Source organism: Mustela nivalis, assembly GCF_964662115.1.
Source record: "Mustela nivalis genome assembly, chromosome: 6".
NCBI lineage: Eukaryota > Metazoa > Chordata > Mammalia > Carnivora > Mustelidae > Mustela > Mustela nivalis.
In genome coordinates, this window is record NC_139025.1 from 140,900,921 (window position 1) to 140,913,115 (window position 12,195).

The following is a 12,195-nucleotide window of genomic DNA, read 5'->3' on the forward strand; positions in this document are numbered from 1 at the left end:
AGAGTGGTGTTTAATTTCCATTTCTCCATGAATTTTCCTGTTTTCTTCCTGTTACTGATTTCCAGTTTCATATCATTGTGTTCAGAGAAGATACATGATATGATTTTAACCTTGAATTTTCTTTGACTTGTTTTGTGGCCTAATGTATGGTCTGTCCTAGAAAATGTTTCATAGGCACTTGATAATAATGTATATTCTGTTGTAGGATAATAATGCTCTCTGTATATCTGTTAGGTCCTTTTGGTCTATACTGTTCAAATCCACTTTTTTTTTAATTAATTCTCTGAATGATATATCCATTGTTGAAAGTGAGGTATTGTATTGCTGTTTGTTTTTCCTTTCTCCTCTGTTTTATTCAGGTGCTCCAATGTTGAATGCATAAATACTTACATTTTATATCTTTTTGATGGATTGACCCCTTTATCTGTGTGTAATGACCTGTGTGTCTTACCATTTTTACTTTAAAATCTGTTCTGCTTGGTCTAAGTACAGCTACCCCTGTTTGGTTGTTTTTGTTTGGTTACTGTTTGCTTGAAGTATCGTTATCCATCTCTTCACTCACAGTCTGTGTATCTTTGAGGCTAAAGTGAGTTTCTGGTAGGCAACATATCATTGGGTCTTGTGGTTTTTCTTTTTTTTTTTTTCAATCTGTTCATCTATTTTATGTCTTTTGACTGAAAAATTTAATCCATTTATGGTTAAAGTAACTATTGATAGGTAAGGACTTACTGTTGCCATTTCATTGTTTTCTGGCTGTTTTGTAGATCCATTGCTCCTTGTTTCTTCTCCTACTGTCTTGTTTTGTATTTTGGTGTCTTATGGTATCAGTATGCTTTGAATTCTTTATCATTTTTTTCTGTTTTATTTTTTGTTGTGATAACTACAGATTTTCTCTTTGTGGTTACCATGAGGCTAACATAAAGTATCAGAATTATGACAGCTTATTTTAAACTGATAACAATTTCTATAGCATTCCTAAACTATGCTTTTACTTCTGCTCTCCCTTATTTTAGTTTATTGATGCTAAAGTTTACATATTTTTTATATTGTAAAACAATATCATTGTAATTATGGTTGTTTTTACTACTATTTTTATTATTTATTTATTTATTTATTTAAGATTTTATTTATTTAGTCATGAGAGACAGAGGGAGAGAGAGAAGCAGAGGCAGAGGGAGAGGCAGGTTCCCCAAGGAGCAAGGAGCCTGATGCGGGACTCGATCCCAGGATCCTGATGCGGGACTTGATCCCAGGACCCTGGGATCATGACCTGAGCCTAAGGCAGATTCTTCACCATCTGAGTCACCCAGGTGCCCTATTTTTTATCTTTTAAATTAGAGCTGTAAATGAATTATGCATCACAATTACTGTTTTATAGAATCTAATTTTGACTATGTATTTACTGTTACCAGATAGTTTTATGTTACTTTCTTATGTTTTTATTACCTTAATCAGCATCCTTTGAATTCCACTAAAGAACTCCCTTTAACATTTCTTGGAAGGCAAGTTTAGTGGTGATGAAATCCCTCTGCTTTTGTTTGTTTTGGAAAGTATAGCTCTCCTTCATCTCTGGAGGACAACTTGCTGGGTATAGAACTCTTGGCTGACAGTTTTCTTTCTCTTTGAATATTATGAATATATCATCCCTGGCCTGAAATGTTCCTGTTGAGAAATCTGATGGTAGTCTTATGGGAATTACCTTGTGTGTAACTTCTCTCTTTTTTGTTGCTGCTTTTAAAGTTCTTTGTCTTTGACTTTTGACATTTTAATTACGATGTATCACAGTGTAGCCTTATTCAGGTTCAACCAATTTACAGTCCTTTTGGCCTCGTGAAAATGGATGCCCATCTCTCTTTCCAGGTTTGGGAAGTTAGCAGCCATTGTTGTTTTAAATATACTTTCTGTCCTTTTCTCTTTCTCTTCTCCCTTTCTCTTCTCCATTTGTGTTCCTTAAGTCTTGTATGCTTTCTTCACTCTTCCTCATTTTTCTTTTCTTTTCTCTGGATAATTTCAAATATCCTCTCTTCTAGATCATTGATTCTTTGGCCTTGTCAAGTCTGTTTTGAATCTCTCTATTAAATTCTTCAGTCATTGTATTTTTTTCAACTTTAGGATCTATCTCTTTTTTTAAATGGTTTCTTTTTCTTTGTTGAACTTGTTCTGTTCATGCATTGTTTTCTTAATTTGGTTTAGTTGTCTGTGTATTCTTATAGTTCACTAAACTTTTTAAAGAGGAATTTAGGGGATCATTCTGAATTCTTTGACAGTTAATAGATTTTCATTCATTAGGGTCAGTTATTGGAGCTTTATTAGTTTCCTTTGGCAGTGTCACCTGTATCTGATACTTTGTAATTCTTGATTACTGACATTGGTGTATACACATTTGAAAAGTTTTCTTTACAGGTTCTAGACTTTACAGGTGGTCAAGCCCTGCAAACTCCCCCATAGTCACCATGGGGCAAGCGTGGATGCTCTCAGGGAGGGGCCCACAATGCTGGGGGAGCTGGATGTCCACCCTAAGCTCTCTTTTCCTTCTAGAGGAACAGTAGGCTATTGTTGTGCTGCTGTGCCAGCCTGAGTGAGGAGCAATGCAGTCGATGTGTAGCTAATTCTCTACCTTTCTAATGCGATCTGTCTTGGTCTCTGTGGTGCTTCAACCTCACCTCCATATTCTAGGATTCTTTCAGTGGTGTCTTGTCCATGAATAATTGTTATTGTTCTTGGGGGTGGGAAGGAGTAAAGTCAGGATTGATATATGTTGTCATCTTGAGGATGGGCAGAGGGAAGCAGGGAGAGAGAGAGAGAATCCTCAAGCAGACTCCCCGCTGGGCACGGAGCCTGATGCAGGACTGGATCCCAGTACTCTGAGATCATGACCTGAGCTGAAATCAAGGGATAGATGCTCAATGGACTGAGCCACCTAGTTGCTCCAGGAAGCTTTTCTTAAAAGGGTTTGCTACCCACTTGTAGGTAAAATGCAGGGGGCAATGCTGCCTGTTCCCTGTGGGTTTTTCCCCAGCTATGACCATAGCTTTCATGTTGCTTTTTATTTTTATTTTTTTGTTATTATTTATTTATTTTTGAAAGATTTTATTTACCTGAGAGAGTGCATGTGCACAAGCAGGGAGAGGGGCAGAGGGAGAAGCAGGGTCCCCACTGAACACAGAGCCTGACACTGGGCTTGATCCCAACACCCTGAGCCAAAGTGAGCAGCTTAACTGACTGAGCCACCCAGGTCCCCTCATGTTGCTTTTTAAATGAGCAAAGAAGCTTCCCTCTCCTGGCCTGTCTTCTACCATTCCTTGAAAGCCTTTTCCTGACATAAGCCAGGAGTTCTTAGCGGAAATGTGTGTCTTAAAAAGTTACAACCATTTGTATATGAGATGGGGTTTTAAAGTGTTTGCTTTCCCTAGCAGGAGATCAGGGTATCTGTCCCTGTGCTTTGGCAGGTTCCCCACTTCCCCATACCTGGTGCCTAGAGGGAGTGGCAGAGAAGACGATGGGATGACCTCCTAGTAGACTAATGTATCCGTTTATTGAAGCAGTGTACTTGGAGCCCTGCACCAGCTGGGTGCTGGCTGGGGTGGTGCTGAGAGTTGAGGAAGGTTTGTCTGAGAGATATCAGCTGGGGGATGGTCACAGCTCCATGTAAGGCCTAGGCTGCCATGGCTGGAGTGTGGAGGGGAGAAGTGGAAGAAGAACTCAAGTTCCTGAACTGAGACAGTAGCCACTTGGGTTGGCAAGGCAGGAACCTGAGCTTGGCTATAGGAAGGACCCAAACAGATGTGAAGATTTCTCTTTGGGAAAAGACTGGGATGCAGTGCAGAATAAAAATAATCCTCATTTAAACCATGACACTCCCGAGATGCTAGATGATTCTCTAAGAGCTTTATCACCAACTCACTTCCTTACGGTGTCCTTGGGAGGTTGGCACTTACTCTTCCTGTTTTGTTAACAGAAAAATGAAGCTAAGATCATGTAACTTGCAAATGGGGATGTGGGAGTCCCACCCAGGCTAACTGGCTTGGGAACCTGGGGTCTTGAACCCCTTTGCTTGGGACTTTGCTGCTCTTTCCCTCCCAAAACAGGGTTTTAGGAGGAGGCAGAATTGAGAGAAGAGAAGCAAGAGAAGAACTGAGAAAGTATCTTCTGGTCCCCAATGTGCTACTGGCCACACCTGTTAAGACGTTAGATCCCTGCCTTCACCTGAGGGAGAACTGTGGAATCAGAATTTACCTGCCTATTTCCTGGGTGGTGCCAGTGAGCCAGGCTCCTTGACTCTGAGAAATAAACCTCATTTGTGTCAGTAAAGGAAACTTCCCCAAAACTTAGCCATTTCCCTGAAGTACTTAACACCTTAGGACAAGATTCCTCGAAGCTTATTTTCAGAGAGGAGGGCCAGTAGGGCATGGGGAGTGGTGAGAGGGGGAAGGTACAGGATCCATTTTTGTCTGTTCTCCAGGAGCCACCTGGGTACGACAGCTTCTGAGGAGAGATGGGCCACTCTCCCTGCCCCCTGCGTGGTCAGGCCCCACAGCCCTGGGAAGGATTGGCATGGCGGTGATGTGCAGAACCTACCTGGGCTCTGGGCCCTCTTTCATCCCTCCCTTTTTTCTGTAGGATTCCCAAGGGACAACTACAGCAGTGCTCTGGGGAGGGGCTCTGATCACAGGGAGACCTTCCCAGAACTTTAGGAAATACTGTTATTTTGAATCCCACTGGCCACCCCGAGTAAGGAACATGTGTTACCATTCATTCATTCATTCACAAACTTTCAGAGCACCTATTATATGCCAAGAGGCTATGTGAAAGCAAGGCATTGGCCCTGCCCTCAAGGTGCTTCTAATCTGGGGGGAAAGGTAAAATTTATATTAAGGGCGCTGATGTGGTAAATCGTGCTGGGCCTTGTGAGAAGGTAATAGATAAGAAAATTCATGGTGGATAAAACAAGAAAGGTTTTCTAGAGAAGATGGCATTTCCTTAGGTGACACCTGAAGTCAGAGGTGGGAGAGCTATCTTTCGATATCCTGTCTTCATTTTCTTTTGATATACACTTAGAAATGGGATTGCCTGGTCATATGGTAGTTTTATTTTTAATTTTTCGAGGAACGTCCATGCCATTTTCCATAATGACTGAAACAACTTATGCTCCCACCAACAGAGCACAAGGGTTCTCTTTTCTCCACACCCTTACCCTTGTTCCCTCTTTTTGCTGAAGGTGAGATGATACCTCATTTTGGTTTTGATTTACATTTTCCTGATGAGTAGTGATGTTGAGCATCTTTTCATGTACCCGTTTGTCATCCTTATGTCTTCTTTAGGAAAATGTCTACTTAGATCCTCTGCCCATTTTTAAATCAGATGGTTTGTTTTTATACTATTGAACTGTATGTGTTTTTATGTATTTTGGTTATTAACCCCTTATCAGCTATGTGGTTTGCGAATATCTTCTCCCATTCGTATTTCCATTTCTTCTCCCATTCCCATTCCCATTTCATTTTGTTGTTTCTTTTGCTTTTTAGTTTGATGTTGTCCCACTTGTTGATTGAGGCTTTTGATGTTTGTGCTTTTGGTGTCAAATCCAAAAACTCATTGCCAAGACCAATTTTAAGAAGCTTTTTCCCTGTGTTTATTTGTAGAAGTTTTATGGTATCAGGTCTTATGTGTAAGTCTGATCCATTTTGAGTCAATTTTTGTGAACGTGTAAGATAGAGACACACTGTCATTCTTCCGCATGTGGTCATCCAGTTTTCCCCACAGATCTTCTTTCTGTCCTTTCCCCAGTATTCCTGGCTCCCTTGTCAATAGTTGTTGACTCTATATGCAGGAGGTTTTTGTTTTGTTTTGTTTTTTCCTTTGTCTGGGCTCTCAATTCTGTTCGGTTGACCTATGTGCCTGTTATTTTGACGATGGTGGCTTGGAGAATAGGTTGAAATCAGGAAATGTGATGCCTGCAGGTTTGTTCTTTCTCAGAATTGGTTTGGCTGTTCAAGGTCTTTTGTGGATCCATATAGACTTCAGGACTGTTTTTTCTATTTCTTTGAAAATGTCATGGGGATGTTTTTTTACAGTTTACACTGGATCTATAAATGGCTTTGGGTCGTATGGACATTTTAACAATGTCCTTTCCATCCGTGAACACAGGTTACTGTTACATTTCCTTGTGTCTTCTTCAGTTTCTTGCATCAAAGTCATAGTTTTCACCATATAAAACTTTTACCTTTCTGGTTAGATTTATTCCTAAGTATTGTTTTAAATGCTAATATAAATAGGATTATTTTGCTTCTTTTTCAGATATTTTGTTGTTAATGCTAAAAACTGTTTTCTGTATGTTTATTTTCTATCCTTCAACTTTACTGAATTTGTCCATTCTGGCAGTTTTTTGGTTGTGTCTTTAGAATTTTGTGTATATAAGATCATATCATTCATAAGCAAAGGCAGTTTCCCTTCTTTTCTTATTTGGATGCCTTTTACTTTTTTTTTTAAGATTTTATTTATTTATTTGACAGAGAGAGATTTCAAGTAGGCAGAGAGAGAGAGAGAGGAGTAAGCAGGCACCCTGCTGAGCAGAGAGCCCGATGCAGAGCTCGATCCCAGGACCTTGAGATCATGACCTGAGCCGAAGGCAGCGGCTTAACCCACTGAGCCACCCAGGTGCCCTGCCTTTTACTTTTTTTAACTGATTGGCTATGAGTGGTGACAGTAGGTATCATTGTGTTGTTCCTGACCTTAGAGGAAAAGCTTCCAGCTTTCACCATTACGATGTTGGCTATGGGTTTGTCATATGTGGCCTTTGTTGTGTTGAGGTGTCTTTCTCCTATACTTAATTAGTTGACCATTTTTATCATGAAAGGTTGTTGTATTTATAAAATGCCTTTTTTCCACCTGTTGATATGTCAGATGATTTTTTTTTTTCTCTTTCTGTTACTGTGTCTCACAGTCACCCATTGATTTGTGTGTGTGGAACTGCCTTGCATTCCAGGGACAGATCCCACTGGATGGTGAGTGGTTCTTTAATGTGTTGTGTGCTAATTAATTTGGTTTGCTAATATTTTGATGAGGATTTTTGCATCTATATTAATCAAGTATATTTGTTTGTAATTTTCTTGTCTTATAGGCTCCTTATCTGGCTTTGGTATCAGGCAATGCTGGCCATGTAAAATAAGTTTGGGAGTTCCTTCTCTTTAATTTTTGGATAGTTTGAGAAAGACCGTCACTGACTCTTCTTTAAATATTTGGTAGAATTTGTGACAATGTGGATGGAACTAGAGAGTATTATTTCACTAAGTCAATTGGAGAAAGACAACTATCACATGATCTCCCTGTTATGAGGAAGTGGTGATGCAACGTGAAGGGGTTTGGGAGGTAGGAAAAGAATAAATGAAACAAGATGGGATCAGGAGGGAGACAAACCATAAGAGACTCTTAATGTCACAAAACAAACTAAGGGTTGCTGCGGGGGAGGGAGGGAGAGGATGGTGGGGTTATGGACATTGGGGAGGGTATGTGCTATGGTGAGTGCTGTGAAGTGTGTAAACCTGGCAATTCACAGGCCTGTACCCCTGGGGCTAATAATATATCATATGTTTATAAAAAAATAAAAAAAATTTTAATAAATATTTGGTAGAATTCATTAGTGAAAGTATCTGTTCCTATATGTTTCTGTGTTGGGAGGTAGGAAGTGTGTGTGTGTGTGTGTGTGTGTGTGTGTGTGTGTGTGTGTGTTGGGACGTTTTGATTACTGATTCAATCTCCTTACGTGATACTTGTCTGCTCAGATTTTCAAATTCTTCACATTTTTTTGAACAGCTCTTAGTTTCATTGATCTTTTTAATTATTTTCTTGTCTCTATTTCATCTATTTTTAAATTTTCTTCCTTTTACTAAATTTGGGCTTAGTTCTTTCTCTAGTGCCTTGACCTGTAAATTGAGGTGGTTGATGCTTTCTTGTGTTTTGATGCAGGTATTTGTGAATTTTTCCTGTAGCAGTACTCTTTGATTCCCTTCACATCTTATGTGTATCTGTTGTAGATTTTTTGTTTTTATAAACTTCCCTCTTAGAACTACTCTTGCAGTGTCCCATAGCTTTTGATATGTTGTGCTTCCATTCCCATTTGTTTCAAGATACTTCTTGATTTTTCTTTTGATTTCTTCTTTGGCCTATATTCAGGAGCATGTTTTGTAGTCTCCATATATTTGTTGTATTTCTAGCTTTCCTCCTGTTATTTATTAATTTCTGGTTCCATACCACTATAGTCAGAAAAGATACTTGGGTTTTTTTCAATCTTTTAAAATTTGCTAAGACTTTTTTTTTTTTTTTTTTACTGACCTACATGTGATGTATTCTGGAAAATGTTCTGTATGCACTTGAGAAGAATGTGTATTCTGCTGCTGTTAGTTGGCCTGTTTATACGTGTTAGGTCCATTTGGTCTAAAGTATAGTTCAAGTGCAGTGCTTTCTCACAGGTTTTCTATCTAGATGATCTTGTGTTGTTAGGTAGGGTACTGAATTTCCTTTCTATTATTGTGTTATCTGTTTTTTCCTTCAAATCTGTTAGAATTTGCTTAATGTAATTCAGGTGCTCTAAAGTTGGGTGCATATAGTTGATGATTTTTGTATCTTGATGAATTGACCCCCTTATCACTCACTATGCAGTGACCATCTTTGTCACTTTAACTGTTTTTGGCTTATTGTCAGTTTTGTCTGGTATTAGTATAACTACCCATGTTCTTTTGGCTTCTGTTTGCATGGGGTAGCTTTTGCCATTCCTTTGATTTTATGTGTGTCTTTAGAGCTGAGGTGAGTCCCTGGTAGCATATAATAGGGTATTATTTTTTTTAATCCTGGCAGTAAGTCTGCCTTTTGATTGGAGAATTTGGTCCCTTAACATTTACAGTAATTATTGGCAAGTAAGGACTTACGAATGCCACTTTATTATCTTCTGGCTGTATATATTTCCATTTTCCTTTTCCTCTTGTTGCCTCCCTGTGTAAATAAGAGATTTTTGGTCTCAGTATACTTTGATTCCCTTCTTATCTTATGTGTGTCTGTTGTAGTTTTTTGGTTTTGGAGTTCCCATGAGGTTTGCATAACAAATCTTATAGATATCAGTGTATTTTATGCTAATAATAATTTGATTGCATATTAAAAAAATCTATCCTTTTCTCCCCCATTTTATATTTTTGATGACACTATTTACATTGTTAATGGTGTATCCATTAACAAACTGTCAAAGCTATACCTAGGTTTCATACCTTTGGCTTTTAATCTTTAGGTGAATCTTTACCTAGCACAATACCATATTAACAGTGTTAAGGTATTCTAAGTCTGACTCTACACCAGTGTGTCATATATTTCTATGTTTTCAAGCTACTAATTAGTGTCCTTTTGTTTCAGCTTGAGGAAATCCTTTTAGCATTTTTTTAATTTTTAAAAAAATTCTATTTAAAGTGGGCTCATTACTATTTTATGATCCAATATAAAATAAATACTATTTATTTTAACTTGGAAAGGAGCTCAACATAGGGCTTGAACTCACAACACTGAGATCAAGGACCAAGCTGAGATCAAGTCAAACACTTAATCGACTAAGCTACCCAGGCACCCCCGACTTTGAGCATTTCTTGTGTAGTTTAGTGGCAAAAGTTTAGCAGCTTTTATTAGGGGAAGATTTTATTATTTATTTTTATATGTGTATTATTATTATTGTATGTTTATTGTTATTTAGCATTTCTTATAATGTAGTTTACTGGCAAGAGTTTAGCAGGTTTTGTTTTTTAGGGAAAAATTTTATTATTTCACTTTCATTTCTGATGGACAGCTTTGCTGGGTAAAGTATTCTGGCTGGCAGTTTTTCTCTCAGCACTTTAAATTTATCATCCCACTCTCTCTTTGCCTGTAAGTTGTCGGATGAGAAATCCTCTAAGAGCCTTATGGGGGGTTTCCTTGTGTGAGAGAATTTTTTTTTCTCTTCTAGCTTTTAAAATTCTGTCTTTGATTTTTAGACCATTTCATTATTATATATCTTGGAGAACATTTTGGGTTGAAGGTTTATGGTGACCAAGCTTCATGAACTTGGATATCTAGTTCTCTTCCCATGTCTGAGAAATTCCCAGTCATTATTTCTTTAAATAAGCTTTTCATTCCTTTCTCCCTCTCTTCTGGGACTTTAGTAATATGTACATTGTTTCTTTTGATTGTGCCTTTTCATTATTTTTTCTAATTGTTTAAATTCAACTGATCTGCCTTCTTGCTCACTGCCTCTCTCTTCTGTTCAACTACGCTGTTGAAACTATTGAATTCTTCAGTTCATTGTATTCTTTAGCCCCCAAATTCGGTTCTTTTCTCTTTGTTTAGCTGCTCCTTTTGTTCTTGTATGGTTTCCCTCATACTGTTGAATCACATATGTGTTCTCTTGTAGCTCTGAGCATTTGTACTACAATTATTTTGAATCCTGTGATGGGCAATACCTGCATCTCTGTTTCTTTGGGTCCCGTTACTGAACTCCCCTTTGGTAGAGACATGTTTCCCTCACGTCTTCCAGACTTTATGGATTATTTTTGGTTAGAGAAGACTTTCACTTGCATATGGGGGAGCGCGGATCGCCTCGTGACCAGGTCTAGTGGTGCGGGGCAACAGGTGCAGGAGTGTGCAGTAGCAGTAGGTTCAGTTGGGGCATGATGGCTCTCTGGCTCAAGCCACTGGGGTCCACACTGTTGGTAACAGTGTTCTTGGTGATCACTGCAGGTGTCTGCAGCACCTGTAAGGGCTATTGGGCTTCTCAGCCTCTAGAACCAGTTAGTAGCTAGGGACCAGAGCAGGCAGCATTAGTGGCTAGGGCCAGTGGTGTTCACACTCGACTGTGAGGGGCCAGATATAGGACCCTTGGTAGTGGCAGAGGTCACTTGCTGATAAAGTTGTCGTGATGGGGTCAGGGCAGGTAGCAAGGGCTAGGGCCAACTGGGGGCTCCCTGGCATTGGCAGAGGACCCGAGTGTCTGTGTGCTGCCCTAGAACTTGACACTCTACCCCTGGGTGTGCATATTGCAGTGGAGGTCGGGGACAGGTGTCAGGCTGCAGAAAAGGAGGTGGAGGGCATGCAGGCCCTTGGCCAGAGGGACTCATTCTAGCTGCAAGTGGGCATGGTGGTGCTGGCCAGTAACGGAAGGCAGGGCTCCCCGGGGGCTGTGCTGGGGGCATGCACACTGGAGGAGCTAGTTACAGGTGGCCGTGCTGATGCTGGCCTGCACCGGAAGGCGGGCTTAATAGTCCTGGAAGAGCATCAGCTTCCTGGTTCTGATAGTGAACGACAGTTATGTCAATGTTAACTGTCGGGAAGGTGGGTGCAGGATATATGGAAACGATGGTTTCTGCAGCTTTTATGTAAGTTAGAAGTAAGTTCAAAGTAAAGTTTAAAAAAAGCTTAAAAGGGGGAGTGGGGCGGGGTGGGGGGTAGTTTACAGTGAAACCAATTAGTACAACTGTGATTTTGATTTTCTTCCCCAGCTGCCTTCAGCTGCTTTGGTAGAGAGTGAGCAGGCAGATGATGTCAGGAAGTGACTGAAGTCTAAGCATTCTCTAAAGCTGCGTGAGCTCGTGTCAGTCTGGGTCGTCTGGAAGCAGAAGCAGATGGGAGTTGGGAGTGCAGATGATTCCTTGCAGGAGGGAAGGGGCGTAGCCCAGCTGTGTGCAGTCATTGGCTGGGGGCTGGCTGAGAAGAGCGTGTCCTCAGCTCACACCCTGTGACAGCTGGGGCCCAGGGCTCACCTCTCCCATACTGGGCTCAGCGGTGTCTGCGGTGTGATGGCGCGAGTCCACGGGTCCCTGAGGAGCCCCTCTCCTTAATGTTCCAGGCACCTCTCCGGAACCCCCTTTCTGTGGAGGACAGGAAAACACAACCGGTTTCCTGGGTCCCATGCCTAGGTGGTGCTTTGACCCCTGCCGAGCGACTGGCCGGGCACATGAGAGCAGGCCGGGGCCACCGGGCTGGCGGAGAGTTCCAAACGAAAACTCCTCTTCAAGGCAGGTGCCAGGCAGCATCAGCTTAAAAGCAGGCTCCAGGCTAGCGGAGGGCGCCCGTGCGAGCGAGCCTGGACATCGCGATGAATTGATTGTAAGCAGCTGCAGCTGTGATCAGACTATTTTTAGCCACGGGACTCAAGCAGCTTTCAAAACCTGCTAATAGGAGCCTCACTGG